This window comes from Coptis chinensis, chromosome 1 (assembly GCF_015680905.1).
Source record: "Coptis chinensis isolate HL-2020 chromosome 1, ASM1568090v1, whole genome shotgun sequence".
NCBI classification, from domain to species: domain Eukaryota; kingdom Viridiplantae; phylum Streptophyta; class Magnoliopsida; order Ranunculales; family Ranunculaceae; genus Coptis; species Coptis chinensis.
This window is the reverse complement of record NC_141456.1, coordinates 88,934,173-88,957,546: the sequence shown is the minus strand read 5'-3', so window position 1 is coordinate 88,957,546 and position 23,374 is coordinate 88,934,173. Positions and strand designations below refer to the sequence as shown.

At 37.9% G+C, this 23,374-nt stretch overlaps 1 non-coding gene across 1 annotated transcript; it reads left to right on the top strand.

Moving 5' to 3' along the window:
- The first annotated feature begins 21,373 nt into the window (after positions 1–21,373).
- Positions 21,374–21,477, top strand: LOC147525693 (small nucleolar RNA R71). The gene has a single exon (XR_015206201.1). It is a non-coding gene; the product is annotated as a small nucleolar RNA R71 (small nucleolar RNA).
- Positions 21,478–23,374: the final 1,897 nt, after the last annotated feature.

Here is a 23,374-nt window from a genome sequence, read left to right as displayed (position 1 = left end):
AACGTAGTTGCCGACCACTTATCTAGACTTACAAACGACGATGATAGTGATTCTGAGTCCATACCAGACTCTTTTCCTGATTACCATCTATATGCTATTTTTTCAGCATCATGGTATGCTGACATTGTGAATTATTTAGCAACCAATGTTATTCCTTATGATTGGTCAAGAAATGAACGTAAGAAGTTCTTGGCCGGTTAAGCTATACTACTGGGATGAGCCCTACCTTTTCAAGTATTATGCGGATCAGATTATTCGTTGTTGTATTCCCCAATGGGAATATAATGAGGTTCTCTCATTCTGCCATGACAAAGATTGTGGTGGCCATTTTAGTGGTATGAAAACAGCTGCTAAAATTCTTCAATGTGGGTTTTATTGGCCTACTCTCTTTAAAGATGCCCAAGTGCATTGCAAGACGTGTGCTCGTTGCCAACAACTTGTTTGAATCACGAAGCGTAATATGATGCCATTAAATACAATCATGGTGGTAGAAATATTTGACGTATGGCGCATTGATTTCATGTGTCTCTTTCCAGTTTCCCACGGTTTCATTTATATTTTAGTTGTCGTGGACTACGTATCTAAATGGATAGAGGCCATGGCTTGTCGTAGCAATGACCATAAGATAGTTGTGTTTTTTGTTAAAGAGTATATTTTCTGTCAATTTGGCATTCCCAAAGCCATCATTAGTGATGGCGGAACACATTTTTGCAACAGAGTTGTTGCATATCTCGTGAAAAATTATGGAGTTACACATAAGGTAGCAACTCCGTATCATCCACAAACTAGCGGACATGTAGAAGTTTCTAATAGGGAAATCAAAAAGATATTAGAAACAACTATAAATCCTGATAGGAAAGACTAGTCAAAGTGTCTCTCTGATGCCTTATGGGCATTAGGACTGCTTTCAAAACTTCTATATGTATGTCTCCCTTTAGACTTGTATTTGGGAAACCTTGTCATTTGCCCGTCGAATTAGAGCACCTCGCTATGTGGGCTATAAAAAGCCTTAACTTCAATTTTGATGAGGTGGGTGTCAAGCGCAAGTTGTAATTGAACGAGCTTGAAGAAATCCGTAGCGATTCTTATGATCTCGCGAAAGATTATAAAGCTAACATGAAACGTGTTCATGATAAGCAAATCTTGCACAAAGAGTTTGTGGTAGGACAAAAGGTCTTATTTTACAACTCCCGTCTATATATTTTTCTAGGGAAATTAAAAACCCGTTGGTTTGGCCCTTTTCTAGTTACTGAAGTCACCCCTCACGGGGCAATAACCTTGGTAAATCCCAAGAACAACAGTATCTTTCAAGTCAATGGCCTACGGTTGAAACATTTCCACGAGTTTTTGTCCCCTAATGTAGAGGAAGTCCTTTTACAGGACCTTATCTATGAGGACTGGCATTTTCATTGGTGTACTTCCTTTCATTTTCATATATTGGTAAGTGCACCATTCAGGTAACCGGGCCCTCCCTATGGAGTGTGTGGCTGTAAGTACCGGATCCTAAGTCCACGACTAACATAATTCACGTTTTCTACTCTTTCATGTTTTCTCAGATTTTGAGTCATGTTCCTTTATGGTGTGAATTATGCATTTATTGCTTTCTTGCTTCTTTTATATTATACCTTATTCAAAAAAAAAATTAAAAAATTGTTAAAATCACAAACATAGTAATTTAGGAAGTTGATAAACGTAAAATGAATAGTTTTACCTACGAAATAAAGCGATGAAACTCTAAACGGTTATTTACGTGCCTATATTTATCAAAGTTTTCTACTCTCAAATCTATCGAAATATAGTGGAGTAGAGTGATTCGTTCCACTCCTAGTTCTCTAGCATGGAATGTTCTCTAGTCTAATTAGTCGGTCTTAAGTCTATGAGAGTTTTACGAAGTGGAATTATACTACGATGCAATATGAAAAGCAATATGTTGAATGTCACTACGAAATATATGGAAATATGATTGTTTTTGAATCTAGATAAAGGATTAGAGGGGAATTGAATCCACCTCTAATCCAACTTGATAACCTAGCTTAGGTTCTTGTATCTCGATTCTTACGTTCTTACGGCAAGAATTTCGAGTTCTAATCCCTAGTGTTCATGGCATTTCTACCAAATACTAACTAGCATGTGAGGTCGTCACCCATTCTTATGGCGAAACACGACCTTCTAGAGTGGAATAGATTCTACAATGCTTCTACACTATACCACTAAGTTTTCATCAAAGCTTCATCAACCCCTCTAATGGAGGTTTTAGCCTCGAATCATCAACCCATCATTTCCCATTGAAGTTGAATACAACATATTACAAAGATTCTAACTTTATGAAATTTAACTAAACAATAATCGAAATCTAATTAATAACTAAGAATTGAATGATAACAAGAATTGAAATTAGATCTAATAAATTGTAAATGACAAAAATTGAAATTGACAAGAATAACTATTTTCTTTATCTAATCAATAAAGAACAATGATTTAAAGTTTTAATCTAAAATAGGGAATGAAATTCTAAAACTAAGATCTAAAACTAATTAATGGAGGCTACTAATCTAATTTCTAATCTAGGTCTAACTATCTACCATTAACAAAGAGTGAAGCTTTGGTTTTTATACTCTCAGATCCAAAAATCGTGCATGGGCTTGGAGCCATGTTTTGGGCCAGAGAATTAGGCCCAAAACCCAATTCTTTCAGTCCAAAAAGGCCTCTTCAGCTGCAGTTGGCTTCAACAGACTTTTCGTTGACTTCTGCTCCTCTGATTGGCTCAAGGCTTGAACCATTGGAAAGCTCTTTCCGATTCAGTCGTTTTGACATAAGGTAGGCCCCATTCCGAGGTCTGAGTCCAAAGATACGGCCTTTGGAAGTTCTGCTGACTTGTGTGCTGTTTCTGCCCGCGTCGACTTTTCAGCTTTTGACCGGGCTTTCGAAAGGCTTTATCTTCTTGAATCTTGGCCTTTAATCACGGAACTCCTTCGTAACTGACCTTTGCTCCTTTATCTCGCTAAAAGTGGCATTTCTGCACATAATGGACTTTGAAGCCCGAAATGCATAAAAACACGTGAATCGGTGTTAACTCTTAATTATTACTCACATAATTGGTCTAAAAGTATGATTATTAAGGGGTTAAAACTACAATTTTTTGGGCTCTTATCAAACCACCCCAAACAGCATTTTGCTTGTCCTCAAGCAAAGATGAGAAATTAGAATAAGTGACCAAAAATAGAGTTCTATCTACTCTCGCTTTATTTGTATTGCATTGCATTGACCATATGCAACAAGGCGCTTTAAACCACTAGGAATTCCCTAGTGGGCCGAAGTTATAGCCTCGTGAGAGTTTTCTAGTGAAGGTACTCACAAACTTCATCTATACTACAACGACTAAGAAATAAAACTATTGTTTCTTTATTCATGCTCTAAATTAACTATACCTCTCACTAGCAATGCATATAGAGTAATCAAGTCGAAACCTAAGCTAATATATGCATAATAATCAATCATTTACGAATAAACATATATATAATGAGTAATGCTATGAAATGCAGTAACAGGTCCGTTTCTGAAACTTTGGAATAACATCCTTAAGTAGGTTCTCACATAAAAGTCAAGACAAAAATCACTCTGATTTTTCCACTCAAGTTTTGCTACTCCAATGTGCAGTGGGCATACTTTACCTTACAATCTCAATGACACACAAGGAAGCCGAAGTTGATCAAACACATCTGCCACTTACTATCCCACTAACCTATTCCTAATTGAGCTAGAGGTCTTTATTAGGTGTTACGGGGATTAGGAGATGGTTTAAGAAGGAAGGAAATGGATATTCAAAAGGGACAAGTCTAAGATAATAGAGTCTTCATATTATGTAACTAGAGAAAACCTTGTTATTTACTTTTGCTTCTACACTTTGTTTCCATCCTTAGCCATATTTTTTTTTCCTTTTTCTTTGGCTTTTGACTTCTTTTATTCTATTTTTTTGGATTTTTTATTTTATTTCTATTTTTATTTTTCTTTTCTTTGGATAAAAACTTCTTTTCTTTATTTTTTGAAGCAATTAATTAACTTTTGTTTATACAGGTTTTTCTCTTCTTCTTTCTTCCTTATTCTATTCTCAGACTTATCTAAATTGGGTAGGTTGATTTTTATTTTTATTTTTTTTTTTTTTTTTTTTTTTGTAACAGGGTAAAGGATTTGTGGTTTATGAAAGGGCTAATAAAAGGCTCAATTAGGGCTAACTAGCGGAAAATATACTTAGATCGAATTTCTAGCTATATCGATCCAAAAAAGGGCCTAAATTCTCTCTTAGGACATGGTATAGTGGTCAAGCATGTGGACGTGTGATTTCTCTATTCGGAATATACTTCTCCCTTGTGTCATTTCTCAAATGTTTCACTCATATAAGGCTTTAGGATATATTCTCACAGGATTTGTAGAATAAGTACTCTAGCCTAGATTTCAAAACTTCTTTAAAACAAACAATCATAGATACTCATGTAATATATTTATAGATAGATGCAAAGATTATTACCTACATATTAACCTAAGTTTCTAAAAACTAGTCTAATGCAAAAGCTACGTGAGACTTCTAGATTATTAAGAGCATAGAGAAAAGAAACAATACCAATATTCCTAAGTGTATAGCATAAACTTTTTATTTTTATTTTTTTTTTTAAGACAAATAATACGTAATATACAACCTAATATGTGCTTAACATTTACATCGTGTTTCTATACCACCCCAAACAATTTGGGAGAAGGGGTTCATGAAACAATTCAATAGCACAATTAAATTATGTAACTAACTAATTTTTATAATTTTTAACATTTTATAAATAAAAGTGCATAATTTACATCCTAAAAGTGTCTAATTTTTGCAAATGTTTCTATCCCACCCCCAAACAATCAACGCTTTGTCCTCAAAGTGTAAAGAGATAAGGAAAGAATTTACCATAGAAACGTGGCAAAAATTGGCGCATCTGTAATGTAAAAATATTGTAAAGATGTTATGATAATATGAAGCACAATTAAACCATTACGCATTAACTAACACAAACTCTACTTTGGAGTAAACATGACAGGCTTAGGGTGGCAACAAGATTTGAAATGAATACCAAAATACATACCCCCCAAACAAAATTGGAAAACTCTTTTTTAAGTTTGAAATTTTTGTTTGGCCTATACTCCAGAAAGTTGGCATTGTACGAAAACTTGGGTCTTTTAAGGTCAGATTCCCGAGACTTGCTAGATTACTATTTTTATAGCTTTAAACTTTTTTACTTTTTATGAATTAGGTTTAATATAAAAGAAAACAAGAAGCAGTAAAGACATAATTCACACCATAGAGAAACATGACTCAACAACCAAGAAAACATGCAAGAGTGGAAAACGTGAATTATGTGAACCGTGGACTTAGGATCCGGTACTTACAACCACACACTCCATAAGGAGGGCCTGGTTACCTGAATGGTGCATTCACCAATATATGGAAATGAAATGAAATGCACCAAACACAAAATTTGAGTCGTTTATAGTCAGATACTCGAGACTTTATCTAAATATATGTATGAATATGTAGTTTATCATATATCAATAACCGAAATAGTTGTGGATCATTCCATAAATAAATATCACAGAAAACATATCCAAACACAATCAAGCACCAAGATTTCCTACGACGCAGCCTAGTGGAATGAAAGCGAAGTCGGATCGACCTATAACATAACCGAGCATGCACCTTATGTTTCATCTTTGAATGAGAGGGTGTCCTAGTGAATAAGTGTGGAAAAGTGAATGGTTGTGGAAGATATGGTGGATTGGGATAATTTTTAGAGGGAAACCATGAAAAAAATGAGGATGTGGGTTTAGCACAAAACTCATTCATGGTGTAGTTAGGGACTGTCTCAAGTCTGAAAATGAAGGTGTCAAGTGGTTTATCCTTGGGAAGTATTTGTTTACTAGGTGGATTTAAAAAATCATGAAGCACAGGAGAAACTAAAGGATCGAGTGCAAACTCGAGGTTCCTTTGAAAAGGTGGAGGGTGGGGAATATTGGTGAGGGAAGGTGAATGATTCTCAGCTAGAGCTCTCAATTCCATATCATCAGAAATCTTGATATATGCAAGACATTCCTCAATAGGTGGGTCAAAAGGATCACCGGGATAGAGATTGAAAAATTCATCTTCCGTCCATAGCATCAAGGGATGAATGGTTGTTGGCGGGGGCTCGCGTGGTAAAGAAGCGGTGCAAAAGAGTTGCAGGAATTCTTCTTCGATTTCGTCTACTACCAGGGAGTCATTGTTAAAGTCGGAATTTCCGAAGGAAAGGAATTTGTTAATCTGTTTCTCCGGAAACATGTTTTTGAAGTAATCTTGAGCTAAGCTCTCGATCATGCTAACCTCGCCATTTGTAGATGAATCGAGATACTGTGTCCTCGTTTTGAAAACATTTACCTCAACAGAAAGATGGCCAAAGGACAAGGACATCGAACCATCGCGGCAGTTTATGAGCGCGTTGGCAGTAGCCAAGAAGGGACGCCCTAAAATGATAGGTACAGAGTCGTTAGTGACTTCTGTGTCGAGGATAACAAAGTCGGCTGGGTAGTAAAAATTTTGGACTTTAACCAGCACGTTTTCAACCACACCCTTAGGATACTTAATAGACCGATCCGCTAATTACAATGTCATTTTAGTAGGTTGCATCTCCTCTAGACCTATTTGTTTATACAAATAAAGCGGGAGTAAGTTAACACTAGCCCCCAGGTCTAGTAGCGCGGTAGTCGTGTGAGAATCTCCTAAGGTGCATTATGCAAGATGGGGCGACCGAGGTCCTTGTACTTAACAATTCCATTACTTTCAGATAAAGTTGGGAACTGTTCAGTTAGAAAGGCGTCTTTAGGTATGTTGGTCTTACGCCTAGTAGTGCACAACTCCTTAAGAAACTTAGCGTGGTTAGGTAGCTTTTTTATAGCTTCGAGAAAAGGAAGGTTTATCGTTAGATTTTTGAAAACGTTCCTAATCTCCTCAAAGTTAGTATCCCTGGTTAGCATGGCTAATTTCTTAGGGAACGGTGGTTTCACTCTATATTTAGCGTATGGCTCGACTTGATGTGTAACCTTGGCTTTCTGTTTCTTAGGTTGTGGTTTAACTAGTACCTCTACAAAAGGTAGGTTCTTCGTTTCTATTTCGGTATCTAGTTCGATATCCGGTGTAGGAGTATCTTGATGGGGTAACTATAGGCATGGTTACTTTGTTATCAACCACTCTTCCGAACGGAGAGGGTGATGGCATTTAGCTTCACCTACGGTTGTAGTTTCGCACTAGTATTACCGTTTACTTCAAAGGCTGTGTTTGCTGTTCTAGGGTTGGGTATCGCTTGGCCTGGAAACACGCCTTTTGGTTGGGCTTTCTCTTGGGCTAACTGTTGGTTTAAATTATTAACGGATTGTAGAATGTGTTGGTTAGATTGAGCCATGGTTTGGAAAAGTTGTTGGCTCACTTGTATGAAGGTGTCAAGACGATCCGGTTGTGTGGGTGTAGTAGTCACGGGTGGTGTGACTGGAACTATCTCGTGTTGATTATTTATGGGCGGATTGTGATAGTTATTATTTACCGGAACGATACATCTATTAGCATTATAATTATTATAACTACATTGACCTTGTGCTTGACCTTGTCGAGGTTATGCTTGGTTGTTATAATTATTTTAATTACCCTGACCCTGTCCTTGTTGTGGTGGAGCTTGGTTATAACTGTGCGTTGGCCTAATATATTGATTATTGTACCCTGTAGGTGTGACTTGTTGGTTATTTCTCCAACCGAAGTTAGGATTTTGTCTCCAAGGGGCGTTAGGTTCACTATTAATGGAACAAGAATGTTCATAGGCTATAGGACAGTGGGAGTCGGGATGCTCAGGACTCCAACAGAAACTACATGGATTTGAATTTACGTTCATGACGGGGATAGGCTTTTGTTGAATAGAAATAGCCTCTACCTTTTTAGTTAGAGATTCGATTAAATTTTTAAGTTCGGATCGGGTTTCATCTCAAACATACCGGGCGCCTTAATCTGTTGAAGAAGAACTAGCGAGCGGGGGATATCATCACTCCCCCAATTGTTATTAAGCGTTTAGTTTGTTCTTCTAAAATTTGTAAGCCTCGAGGCTCCTTTACTTAGGAAACTACCCCATTCATTATGTCAAGGACTTCTTTATGGTGATGTTGAAGTCTTTTGAAAAGGCACGCACTAACGTGTCTTTTGCTAGATTATGGTGTGGACACTCTATAAGCAGATCGGTGAAACGATTCCAAGTCTCCTGAAAATGATTCATGAGCATTCAGGTCGAAAAGAAGTGAATCTTGGAAAGCATTTCATCCGCCTTTAGGGGTGGGTAAAAATGTTCCATAAACAAAACAACAAGTTTGGCCCATGAGTCCATTAATTAGGGCTAGGCGCTTGGGCGTTAACCAAGACGCCTTTATCGCTAAGGTGAAAGGGAATACCCTCAATTTAATTTGTTCCGCACCAACCGCAGGATGGTGGAATGTTATAAGGACTTGTTCAATCCTACGATATATGTCTTTGATAAGGTTTTTCATGGTCTAAACCATGAAAAACGGGTAACAAATTAAATATATTTGGGGGATGCGAAATCCCCAATGGGTCTGCTAGAGATGCAAAGATTTAGGGCTATCGCTCAAGGCTTTATAAAAGTCGAGAGAGAGTCTCTCTTTCTTCACCATAATATCGGTGGTGTGTGTGAAATAGTAGCTAGAGGTGTAGTGGTTGGGAAACTAGATAGACTTGTTTGTTGACGCGTTGCCGTGTAATTACGTTAGTTGTTTTTCTTCACCCGGACCTTAATCTCATGCAAGACTAAGTCGAACTTAACTAAACATTCAACACTCCAAACAATTCTGATATACTAGTAGAAACCTCTAACTGGAGATGCTAGGTGTGGAAGAAAGGAATACCTTGATTCGGCCCTTGCTTCGCTTATGAATAGCGTCTTGTTTACGCGTGTTCAGTGTAAATAACAAGTTAAAACACTGAAAAACTTGAAAAATCGAAATTCGAAACAAACCTGCAGAAATCCGGAAAATTTTGCTTAGGGCGCAGGTGCACTCGCATAGGGCGCGGTCGTGCTCCTTGTTCCAGTGACTTAGCGCGAGTCGCGCTCGTGGTCAAGTATAGGGCTATCGGCGGTCGCCAAGAAAGCTGGCCATCCAGTGTTCCAGGCTATAGCGGCGCCTTTATAGCGCCGGTCGCTTCGGTGTATATTTTTTTTGAACTTTTTCAACGGCGAAATGGACAACCACAAAGATGAATCAAACAAGGGTGGGTGGGTTTAATGGGACTTAAAAATGACTAATTCTACTATGAAAACAATGCTAAAGTGCAACTAAGATGGCAGCGGCGCCATTTGATAAACATAAAATTATAGTCTTTACCTACGAAATGAACGATGAACTCAAAACATAAGTAAACTAAAACTATCTTATGAGCCTATATTTTATCAAAGATTTCTACTCTCAATTCTATCGAAATAGAGTGGAGTAACAAATTCGTTCCTCTCCTAGTTCTCTAGCATGGAATGTTCTCTAGTCTAATTAGTCGGTCTTAAGTCTATGAGAGTTTTACGAAGGGGAATTATACTATGATGCAATATGAAAAGCAATATGTTGAATGTCACTACGAAATATATGGAAATATGATTGTTTTTGAATCTAGATAAAGGATTAGAGGGGAATTGAATCCACCTCGAATCCAACTTGATAACCTAGCATAGGTTCTTGTATCTCGATTCTTACGTTCTTACGGCAAGAATTTCGAGTTCTAATCCCTAGTGTTCATGGCATTTCTACCAAATACTAACTAGCATGTAAGGTCGTCACCCATTCTCATGGCGAATCACGACCTTCTAGAGTGGAATAGATTCTACAATGCTTCTACACTATACCACTAAGTTTTCATCAAAGCTTCATCAACCCCTCTAATGGAGGTTTTAGCCTCGAATCATCAACCCATCATTTCCCATTGAAATTGAATACAACATATTACAAAGATTCTAACTTTATGAAATTTAACTAAACAATAATCGAAATCTAATTAATAACTAAGAATTGAATGATAACAAGAATTGAAATTAGATCTAATAAATTGTAAATGACAAAAATTGAAATTGACAAGAATAACTATTTTCTTTATCTAATCAATAAAGAACAATGATTTAAAGTTTTAATCTAAAACAGGGAATGAAATTCTAAAACTAAGATCTAAAACTAATTAATGGAGGCTACTAATCTAATTTCTAATCTAGGTCTAACTATCTACCATTAACAAAGAGTGAAGCTTTGGTTTTTATACTCTCAGATCCAAAATTCGTGCATGGGCTTGGAGCCATGTTTTGGGCCAGAGAATCAGGCCCAAAACCCAATTCTTTTAGTCCAAAAAGGCCTCTTCAGCTGCAGTTGGCTTCAACAGACTTTTCGTCCACTTCTGCTCCTCTGATTGGGTCAAGGCTTGAACCATTGGAAAGCTCTTTCCAGTTGGTCGTTTTGACATAAGGTAGGCCCCATTCCGAAGTCTGAGTCCAAAGATACGGCCTTTGGAAGTTCTGCTGACTTGTGTGTTGTTTCTGCCCGTGTCGACTTTTCAGCTTTTGACCGGGCTTTAGAAAGGCTTTATCTTCTTGAATCTTGGCCTTTAATCACGGAACTCCTTAGTAACCGACCTTTGCTCCTTTATCTCGCTAAAGTGGCACATTTCTGCACATAATGAACTTTGAAGCCTGAAATGCATAAAACACGTGATCAGTGTTAACTCTTAATTATTACTCACATAATTGGTCTAAAATATGATTATTAAGGGGTTAAAACTACAGTTTTGGGCTCTTATCAGAAGTCTCGGAAATCTGACTTTAAAATACCCACTTTTAAAAACAAAATTTCTAAACTTCATTGCCAAAAATTTGTTTGGGGGTGGGGTATTTGTTCTTCCATCCGAGATTGTTCAACTTTCCATTTGATTTGCTTAGGCTGTTTAATCGTATTTTGATTTGGATTGTCATTATCTATGAAATTAGAGTTCATTCGTTCACATAAATTTCGTCATGCACGTACTTTGAGGCATTTTCCATCTTCTAATATGTCATCCACGGTCAGAATAGAGTGTTTTATGGATCATTGGATTGGAAATTCTCTCTTGATCATTTCCATAGCTCATTCACAAAAATCGGACCGGTAACAAAGCGGCAATTTTAGTTTGAAGTTGCGCAAAAAATCGACAAAAATCGAAAAATCAAATTAGGCTTGGGCCCAATCTCGCGCGCACGTGCCACGCACGTGTGTCTCCATCTTCAAACCAATAATCGCGAGTTGTTTCATTCCGCCATTAAAAAAGCTTAAAAACCTAACCAAAAAAAAAAAAAAAAGGAAGCCTAACTACACCCACGCCCACAATACAAGCCCACCTCAAATATTCTCCAAACCATTCTCACCACCACCGAAAACCACCAAAAATCCAAGAATTTTGAGCTACCGCACCACCACCATTGTTTTGTTAGTGAGGGAGTCTCAAACTCTATCCCCACATTCCATTTAAACCCCCAAATCGTTCCAAAATCTCAATGGCTCAAAGACGGAGGATTTTACCGGAGCATGCGTTTACTGCCGACCACTTCGCGACGTTTTACGGTGACGAGATGGTTAGGAGAGATTGGAGTGGTTTGTGGTACTCAACAAACGATTTTTACCATGAATATTTGGTCCGACAGTTTTATAAGACGAGGGAGTTGGATGGGAATAGAATTTTTGTTAAGGTGGCCGAGAGGAGGAGAGAAGTATCTACTGGGTTGTTGGCTGAGATTTTAGGGATTCTGGCTAGTCGCCATCTCGATGCCACATTACAGGAATCCCAATTTACTGGAATTGAGCCTTTGATGAACGCGACTGTTTTGGACGGAAACTACAATGCGAGCTCGCATTGTGTTCGCCAGTCGTCTCTGAGAACCAACCAACTGGCTATAGCTCAGTGGATTGGTAGGAATGTCATAGGGAAGGAGAAGGTCAGCGACATCAGTCTGAACTGCCTTCACGTTCTACGGATACTCCAGGAGCAAAAGTATGAATTTCGTATTCTGGAGTTTTTGAGTAACATGATTAGGGGAGTTGGGAAGAGTATTGCACCTCTCCCTGTTTTGATAAGGAAGATCATGATGACCTTGAGAGCGACTCCAACGTCCGATAGGATTTGGCTGAAAGAGCACATAAATCCTACTATTTATACGGAGTGTATCCAAAATGTTTGGAGGTTGCCTGAAGAGAGGGTAGTTGAAGAGGATGAGGTGGACACGACATGTCTTGATACCGATGCCTAGGAAGGTGTAGGTCGGATGCAGAACGCATGTCGGTGCTTCATTGTGGCATGCGTTCCCTTAATACTATTTGCGAAGATCTCCCGACTCGACAGGCTACCATGCATCATAACCTCAAGACTCGTGCCCAGCGCGAGGATGAGCATTGCGAACAGATGAAGGCCGAGATGGAAGCTCCAAGACGATATGCTTTCACGCTTCCCACCCCCAGGGGTTCTTCTTCTGAGGGGGTTTCTATGAGACATGAGAGTCATCGCCACAGGACGGATGGCTCTTGCCCATCGGGAGCTCAGGAGCCATCTCCTTCTCAGGTGCCTTCCACTACGAGCAGCGAGTGGTTTTGGGTTCTTATGGATTAGATGTTGTTTTTATTGTTCCTTTTATGTTTTATGTATTTCTTTTTATTAGTTCGAATGTTAAACTTTGAATTCCGAAGTTAAATGTGAATTTGGTAGTTAAAATGTTGTTTGAATTTCAGTTTTAATATAATATGGTTCTTTTCAATTGTGCATTGTTTTTATTGTTAAGCCCACCTTCTCGAATTGTTTGGGGGTGGTATTATTTACTCTAGCATGATTTGTTATATGATCCTCCATTTTATAAGTTGTTTTGGAGTGATGGTTGAGAATATTACCGATATGGGCATACCTAGGATTACATGTTGTGATAGGATGAAATCTAAAAGAGTTTAGAAGTTACTATTCTAAATTAAATCTAAAAGATATTAGGGTTGTTTTAGAATCAAGAATATGGGTTGTTTCCGTTTTCGGTTTTGGAAATTTTTTTTGTTTCCGGCAATTGCCTTAAAGATTTTTGGCAACTTCTCGATTCGTTTTAGCAACTTAAAACCTATATAAACTTCCTTCATTCTACACTCACAACCCACACTACACCTAACATTCATCTCTCACCTTTCACTCCCAACTTTTCCTTCTTTTTCCTTTTCACTTTTCGCATTTTCAAATTTCTGAGTGCCTGTGCCCTGATGGAGTGCCACCGCCCTAGGTAATCTTGTTAGTCAAAATTTCATCAAAGCGTCTTACCTCTACCAAGCCAAGAGTCGAAGCGACGCCTGCGCAAAACACTGGAATTCCAGTTGTCATCCCGAAGGCGACCATCCAAGCAAAAGTGAGCTACCGCCCAAGTGCACGGAACCAAAAATCACCAAAGGCGCACTTCGCTACCGACCACTGTGGGCACGAAAAATTCCAATTTTTTGTGGGTTGTTCCAAGATCGTTGCAGCTGTTCTAGAGAGTAGTTTTGTGATGACTTCTCTTATAGTGATACCGGAGTAGTCTTCCGAACACTTGTTGGGAAGCGAGACTTATGGACATTGGTTTCGCGAAAGGATCATGCAGTTCGGATGGAGGCATCTTCTGGTAAGTGAAGACGACTCGTATTCACCTAAGCTTACTGAATTTTTTTACAATAATGTTAAGTTCTATTGTAACCAGGATGGAGAACAAGAATTCTCCGTCACGGTCGATGACACACCACTAGAATTCAATAAGTATGTGGTAGCGTTAGTTCCGAGAATACCAATACCTGATCCTATTCACACGTGGGGATATATGACCGATAATGCATACCTCTATGACTATACATATTTCCATGAGTATTATGGGGGAGGGGTGTTTCGTATAATGGACCAAGGGCGCTATAACATAGCCCTTGGTAGCCTGTCCCTCAATGTAGGCACCACCATGTTATTCATCTTGATGAATATTTTAGGGGATTGACCGTTTACCTCTGCAAATAGTATCGCTGGTGACGTTTTCCTTGCTTTAGCTGAGGGACGTCGCCGATATGACATTCCCCAAGTATTAGTGGCTAGTCTTAGAGCCCAAAGCATGCGGCATAAGTATCTTCTTATGCCTGTTTTGGTTTGCCACATTATGCTCAGTTGTCTGCCTGAATTCTGTACCCAATTCACGGATTGGAATAGGGTTGAAGTCATGAGACCCACCAATTGGGTGGTTCGCTCATTTCACGTAATGACTTGGGCGGGATGGTAGGTGCAACTTTATTTGGTTGCTCCTTACACCCCATCAGACATAGTAACACTCGACAGGTTAGCACAAGCTGATGACACACGGCGGCGGGCATGGCAAGTTATCATAGCATGACAAGATGCGAAGGAACCTCCTCTCTTTGGAGAGGGAAATGAGGATGATGATTAAATGGGAGTTAAGGTTAGTTTTTATTTCAGTTAGTGTCTGCTTATGTCCCAAGTAATTTATTTCTCATTAACCCCATAACGGTGGAACTCCTATAAAGTTGCGTCAGTTTTTATTTTCTATATTAGTATGTTAACGTTGTTTTGCAGATGTTCCAGAATTTCACACGTTTCAATGGTATTTCTCTACCCTTTTTATTTTAATACTTTGAGGACAAACCATGCTTCTTGTTTGGGGGGCATAGAAACACGTGTAATTAAGGCATCTGTTAGGATATAGATATGTATAATATGCACTTGTTTTCTAGTAAAAAAATCAAAAATTTCAAAAATATAAATAAAAAGTTATGCTATACACTTAGGAATATTGGTATTATTTTCTTTCTCTATGTTCTGAATAATCTAGAAGTCCCACGTAGCTTTTGAATTAGAATAATTTTTAGAAACTTAAGTTAATATGTAGGTAATAATCTTTGCATCTATCTATAAATACATTACATGAGTATCTATAATTGTTTGGCAGTAAGTTTATGAAATCTAGGCTAGAGTACTTATTCTACAAATCCTGTGAGAATATAGCCTAAAGCTTTATATGAGTGAAACATTTGAGAAATGACACAAGGGAGAAGTAAAATCCTGATATAGAAATCACATATCCACTTGCTTGATCACTATACCATATCCTAAGCGAGAATTTAGGCCCCCTTTGGATCGATATAGCCAGAAATTGAAACCTATGAATTATTTTCCGCTAGTCGCCCCTCTAAGCCTTTCTTTAGCCTTTCATAAACCGCAAATCCTTTACCTTGTTACAAAACAAACAAAATAAAAAATAAAAAAAAAATCAACCTACCCATTCTTTGAATGAGTATGAGAATAGAAATGAAGAATAGAAAAGAGAAAGACCTTTGAAATCTAAAATTTCTTAGTCGCTTCAAATAAGAAAAGAAAGTTTCCATTCAAATAAAAAAATAATAATAATAATAAAAAAATAATGTGTTAGAACTCCAAAAATAGAATAGAAGGAGTCAAAAGCCAAAGAAAAAAATATATATGGCTAAGGATGGAAACAAAGTGTAGAAGCAAAAGTAAAGAACAAGGTTTTCTTTAGTTACTTAATATGAAGACTCTATTATCTCAGACTTGTCCGTTTTGAATATCCATTTCCTTCCTTATTAAACCATCTCCTAATCCCTACAACACCTAATAAAGAACTCTAGCTCAATTAGGAATAGGTTAGTGTGATAGTAAGTGGCAGATGTGTTTAATCGACTCTGACTTCCTTGTGTGTCACTGAGATTGTAAGGTAAAGTGTGCCCACTGCACACTAGACTAGCGAAACTTGAGCGGAAAAATCAGAGTGGTTTTTGTCTTGACATTTATGTGAGGACCTACTTAAGGACGCTATTCCGAGTTTTCAGAAACAGACCTGCTAGTTCATCTCATAGTATTACTCATTATATATATGTTTATTCTTAGATGATTGATTATTATGCATATATTAGCTTAGGTTTCGACTTGATTATTCTGTATTCATTTTTAGTAAGATGTATAGATAATTGAGACATATATAAGGAAACAATAGTTTTATTTATGAGTCGTTGTAGTATAGATGAAGTTTGTGAGTACTTTCACTGGAAAACTCTCACGAGGCTATAACTCGTCCACTAGGGAATTCCTAGTGGTTTAAGGCCTTGTTGCATATGGTCAATGCAATCGCACTCTACGAAAAGAGATTAGTTAGAACTCTATTTTTGGTAACTTATGCTAATTTCTCATATTTGCTTGAGGACAAGCAAAATGCTGTTTGGGGATGGTTTGATAAGAGCCCAAAACTGTAGTTTTAACCCCTTAATAATAACACTTTTAGATCAATTATGCGAATAATAAATAAGAGTTAATGTTAATTACGTGCTTTTATGTATTTTAGGCATTGGAGTCGATTACGTGCAGAAATGTGCCACTTTGGCGAGATAAAGGAGCAAGTGTTGGTTGCTAAGAAGTTATGTGATTAAAGACCAAAATTCAAGGAGAAAAAGCCTTTGTAAAGCCCGGTCAAAAGCTGAAAAGTGAAAGTCAACGCGGGTAGAAACAGCACACAAAATTCAACAAAACTTCCGAAGACCATATCTTTGGGCTCAGGCCTCGGAATTGGGCATACCTTATGTCAAAACGACCGGATCGGAAAGAGATTTCCAATGGTCCAAACCTTGACCCAATCAAAGGAATAGAAGTGGAAGAAAAGTCTGTTGAAGTCAAATATAGCTGAAAAGGGCTCTGTGGGAAGAAGAAATTGGGATTTGGGCTCGATTTTCCGGCCCAAAACATGGCTCCTTAGCCCATGCATGAAAATGTGGATCTGGTCTCTTCTATTTCCACACACAAGACTTAGCTCTTAAGCATCAATTAGCTTAGGGTAGAAGGTAGCCATTAGAGATTTTTAGATCTAGTTTTGAGTTTTATTCCATTAATTAGTTTTCAATTATTGTTTTAGATCTAGTTTTCTCTTTCAATTAATTAGTATTAGAACAAATAGATTGTTATTTTAGAATCAAATATTAGTTTATAATAAAGTATTCAATTTCATTCTAATTTAGTTATTGATTAAAGTCTTGTTTAAGTTTAGTATTGTTAAAATCTTAAATTAGTTGTTTTTATTTCATAATTTGTTAATCATAATCTAGTTCAATTATTAAATTCATTAGAATCAATTTCATTTCTTAGTTGTTAATTTAGATTTGAATTATTGATTAGTTAAATTAGTAAAGTTAGAATCTTTATATGATGTCTACTTTAATTTCGATTGGAAATGATAGCATAATGATTCTAGGCTAAACCTCCATTAGAGGGGGTTGAAGAAGCCTTGATGAAGCTTGATTTGTGTTAGCGTAGAGTAGTCGTAATTTCCATTCCATTCTAGAAAACGATTAGTTCACCATGAGAATGGGTTTGATTGTTTCACATGCTAGATGTTAGTTGGTATAGATTACCATGAAGAACTAGGGATTAGGAAGAACCAATTGTTATGCGAAAGTAGTTCAATTCGGATTACAATAATTCTTCGTTAGTGAATTAAGTCGAGTTAAGATGGAATCAATTCCCCCTAATTCTTTATCTAGATTCAACATTAGCATTTCCATCATTTTTGTTATTCGTATCTTGTTTAGTATTTGAATTGACATCGTTGTATAATTCCCTTCGTAAAACTCTCATTAACTTTGGATAGACTCATAGTCGTAGAAAACTTTGAATGTTAAAGAACTAGGAGTGGAATGAATCTTTTACTCCACTCTATTTCAATAGATTCGAGAGTAGAAATCTTTCATAAACACTGTCTTCATATAGTTTTAGTTTTACTTTCGTTTAGAAGTTTTATCATTCTATTCGTGAGTAGAATTATTCATTTTTTTTCGTTTATCATAGGTCCTTTGGTCTCTGGTACCTAAGGAGCTTGGCTTTAGCTCAGCTGGCCATTTGAGGTAGCTCTGATTTTTTATGGAGTCCAGAACCTCATCTGGCATCTTGTTCAGAGGGGTAGAGTTTCCATCCATTGAAGGAAGAGTTTCTTCAGTTCCTTCCACATGTGGCTTCTTCTGTGGTTTTCTATATGCACTACTGGCAACATTTTAGTATTGCCCTCTGGGCATTCGTCCCTTTGATTTAGATTCGGCCCTTTGGCGATTACGAATATGGGCTCTCTTTGATTTTTGAGGGGAATAATTTCCATTCCTTTCTCGAGGAAGCCTAGGAACTGCCCGACTAATCTTCTTCACTTCCTGACGTCTGTTCAGGACATCTTTTTCCTACCCCGCGTGAGTTTCAACCCTGTCAAGGAGTTCTTCTAAATCGCGGGGTGGTTTCTTGGACAGAGATCCGAATAAGGCGTTGTTTTCATCTAACCCTTGTTTGAAAGCTATTATAGCAGTCTGTTCATCGCAAGACTCTATTTGGATTGAAATTTCCATGAACCGTTGCATGTAGGATCTCAATGCTTCTCCCTCTTTTTTCTTGATGTTAAACAGCACATCAATCAGTTTTGGCTGATGCTTATTGTATGAGTACCTATCAATGAAGGTCTTAAATAGTTCCTCTGTGAACCTGATCTGATGCTCAGGTAATCTATGGTACCACTAGAGCGTTGATCCAGAAAGGGAGCCTTTGAACTCCTGACACATGACATGGTCATATCTCTCATATTGTCCCATAGTGGCACGATACCTGAATACGTGATCGACTGGATTTGACTTGCCACTAAAGACACTGAACTTCGGTTGTCTATACCACGGGGATATGGCTTCCTCATCACCCGTGATGCAAAAGGAGATTTGCCTGCTCCCATTATGGTGGAATGAACAAGGGAGTCTTACATTTTCCTCCCCTTGCCTGTCATTCGATGCATCTTACGGATCAGGTCATTCTTCTCAGTTTCCCATGCACTTCCTTTGGTAGAAAGTTTCCTATTCTGAGTTCTTTTTCGGTGTTGAGGGTCGACATCACGATCCTAGTCAGTGGACTTTGGCTCTGAGGCTGTTCCTAAGTCATCATCTAAGTTGTTGTATTCTGGCTCAGATAGCTCACGCCGAACTAGGTTCCCACGCCTTAGGTTCCTAGTACGACCGGCTTCGAGAGGGTCATCATCATCGAGATCGATGAGTGGCTCATTCCCTGTGTCGGACTGATATAAGTGCCTTAGCAACTGTAATTCTCGCTAAAGGTGGCTCCTTTGTTGTTCCAGAGCATGCATGCCTGACTCGCCTGAACAGACTCTGGGTTGGTGAGGACAACATTCTTGACATTTTGATGTTCCTCCTGAGCGTTGTTCCTGAGATCTACTCTGGGATTAACTAGTTCATCGGTGCTGGTCATAGGTCCTTGTGGGGATCATTCGCATCTTGGTGACCGACATTCTCTTACCCTTCAGGCATCTCGTGCACTTCTTCTCATATGGCGATGTTGCACGTGGTAGCGCCACCATTTGTTTTCTTTGCTCCTGCCATTACAACAGTAAGAGTTTTTAGAATAAATCAATCGTTTGGAATGAATATTTACCTGCTTTCGTCCCCATAGAAGACGCCAAAAGATGTAAGGGAAATTCGAAGTATCCTTTGATCTTCCTCTGTGCCTTGTGATCTAGAATCCTTTGCTGAATAGAGAAGGGATGAGATGATGGTGAGTTCAAGGTTGAACAATCTGACGGCTGCCTACATATCTCCTTTGTTCTATTGGAGAATCAAACCCTATTTTGCATAGTTTCTAAGAGCGAATCCATATGGTTTATATAGGAAGGGCTACGAGAGTCCTAGGGTTAGGGTTGTCTTCACCGCTTGTGAGTTCTATTCCATCTTTGGACTCTGCCTTCCTATTAGGATTCCTCTTCTTATGGAAGTCTGAATCTAGACCATATATTATGAGAGGTAAGTTTTCTTGTTGATCATAATGTCCCCTTATGTATGGGAAGATTATATCTAAAAGGTAACTCCTAAGATATGTTACCATGATTCCTTCCTTATCATCAAAGATCACCATCTTCAGTTTCCTTCTATTCAGGAACTGTCTATATCAGTTTCTAACGACTTGGGTAACTGTTATGCTTGAAGGCAGTCAGTCATGTGTTCGGGACATGTCCACTAAATACTTATGCTGAACACGAGATCACTTATTTACAGAATTGATCTGATGGTCCTTGTCTCATTCTGGACATTTATAGTCTTAGGTTATTTCCCATACACGTGTCATATGTTCAGTGACGAGAAATCCCCCCTACAAGTATTATTAGTCTTTTCTTTATCTTTAGCCGTTTTCCATCTAGGTGTCCATATTGGAACTTCTACAGGTGTAGGATGATCAATTTCTATGGTGGTATTTAGTAAGGTTGTACCTCTTGGTTGTGGTTTGACTGGAACTTCCACAGTTGAAGGGTCTCCAGTTTCTATGACAGTATTCGGTATGGTTTCATTTTCAGCTTCCGTTTAGGTGTGATCTGTAAGCATAGTCAATTTGTTAACAACTACTCTACCTGAACGAAGGGTAGTGACTGCCTGTAGGTCCCCTTGGTTTATATCACCATTACACTGAATATTGTTTACTTCAAAGGTAGTGTTTGTTGACTTAGGATTAGGCACTGCTTGTCTTGGAAACATGCCTATTTGTTTATTATTTTGGTTAGCAGACATGTCAATAATTGTTTGGCATAAAGACTACATTATTTGCATAGTTTGTTTCATCATCTTAGAGTTTTGATCATGCTTATCTTTCATCAAGTTGGAGTTTTGTTGCATAATTTGATTTTGTTTTTCCAACAAGGTCACTACTACTTCGTCTGTAGATGGTTGAACTGGAATTATGGCTTGTTGAGCATTCATGTCTTGAGTTTAATAGTTCTAAATCATGGGCATTAAACCTCTATTTTGGTCACCTAAGTTTCCTTGTCCTTGAGGTTGAGTTAACTAGTTGAAATTTGATGGTTGTGCATAGACAAGAGGACAATAGAAGTCGAAATGCTCAGGACGAAAATAGACATTACAATGAGTAGAGGTAATGTTCATGAGTAGAGTGGGTTGTTTTTTAACAGAGAGTGCATCTACCTTTTTAGTAAGGGCATCGAAAAGAATTTTAAGTTCAGGATCACGTTGAACCTCAAAAGAAGAAGGAGTGGAGTAGGAAAAGTCGTTACCTCCCCAATTGTTGTTCCTCTTAGATTGATCTTCTAAGAATTTATAAGCCTCTAAGGCTCTTTTACTAAGAAAACTATCCCTAGTCATGATATCTAGAACCTCTTTATGATGATGTGAAAGCCCTTTGAAAAGGGCACGAACAAGTGTGTCTTTCGCAATGTTATGATGCGGACATTCTATGAGAAGATCAGTGAAACGATTCCAGGCCTCTGAAAAGGATTCATGAGGATTCTGGCGGAAAAAATGAATCTTTTGAAGCATTTCATCTGTCTTTAGTGGTGGGTAAAACTGTTACATGAACAATTTAACAAGATTAGCCCATGAGTCCACAGAGTTTGGCGTTTGGGCAGTTAACCAAGACGCCACCTTGTCGGCTAGGGGGAATTTAAACACCCTAAGTTTAACTTGATCCGGACTTACGCTAGGATGATGGAATGTAGTGAGAACTTGTTCTATCCTACGCATGTGTTGATAAGGGTTCTCATGGTCTAAACCATGGAAAACTAGTAACAAGTTAAATATATTCAGGGGAATTCGAAAATCCCTTACTAGGTCTGCAAGAACGATGCACGACTTAGGGCCATCGTTTAGTGCTTTATAAAAATCAGAGAAAGGAGTCTCTGGTTCTTTAGCCATTGATGTAGGTGTAGTGTGTGAAATTCTAGATAGGCGTGTGGTATTGCATCTACGAAAAACAATCTTGATTATACTAGAATTAAATTCCTCTGATAGAAGAAACGAGGAGTGAATTATGGAAAACCTGGATGCCTCCTTTCTACGCTTATGAATAGTGTCTTCAATACGAACCTCAGTGTCTTATAGAAGCTTGGAACACTAAATAAACAATAATTTCCAATGAAAAGATGTTTTATAACTAACCTGTGTTAAAATCGGGCTTTTCTTCAGAGGGTCTCTAGCGCGCTCAAGTAAAGAGTAAACAAGGGCGAAGGCGCGCTCAAGGTACTGTTCGCAAAAAAATTTCTAGTAACAAGAGGGCGGGCGGGCTCAAATGATAGGGTTAAGAGTGCACGGGTGCGCTCCAAAAAATTTTAAATTTTTACAGTAGTTTGCCAAGACATCCACTAAGTTTCCTGTAAAATTGCAGAACAATTGGAGTTATGAAAGTCTTTCTACTGCCCTACAAAGTTTGTGAAACAATATTCGGACACAACACAAACAACCTAATGGTTAACCAATCTAAACAAAGCCAAAAATAGCCAAAAGTTTACTGGACACCCTCGACAGATCATGTGTGTTCCTGTAAAAATTGTAGAGCAATTGGAGTTCTACAAATCCTCCTTATTAGCTGTTGTTCCAGACATGAAGTGTTGCAAAACTGCAGAAACACACTGGAAACAATCCACTAGTTAGGTGGTCAAAACAAATAAAAAACTCTTCAAAGTTTTACTGCAAATTCCAGACTTATGATAGATACTCCTGTAAAAAACTTAGAATTTGTGGAACTGCCTAGGTAACCCTACTCGTCTGTTTTTTCCAAAAACTTACGGTGTGAAAGCTGAAATATAGCAGTGTAAAGATGGTAATAGTTTACTAGGTAAACCAACTAGGAAACATCTGAAATAATTCCAGTAAATCAACAGCATCTTAAAAATTATATGCCTGAAAATTTTTAGAATTTTCTGAAATTTAGAAATACCTTTACCATAGTATTTTTCACTGTGAGTCCACAATTTTAAGGGAGCGCGGGCGCGCATTGTGCAAGGCAAAAGGGAGGGCGGGCGCGCTCTTTGTTTAAAACAGTGAATTTCAAGCTTGAACAGTAACAAAAATATGAGAAACAAGAATAAATATTAAGAGGGTGGGTGGGTAGAGAATGGGGGATTGGCCCTTGGATTCAACCAATTAAATTCTTATCATGAATGAGTTTTTCTCTGCGTAAACGCAAATAATCAATCAACTAAACAAGTGCTTAGATCAATATTCCTACTCTCAAATAATAATGAAGTAATATAAAGAGTACGGATTCGTTGCACTCCTAAACTACCAAGATATAAAATAAATTCAACTAATTTAAATCAGAAAGAAACAATGGTGATAGCAATAATTATGGTGAGAGATTTGTATTCTATGATTATACTACGAATTCAAATAAATCTAAATTAACTAAACTAATAAAAATAGGATTTTGATGGAAGAG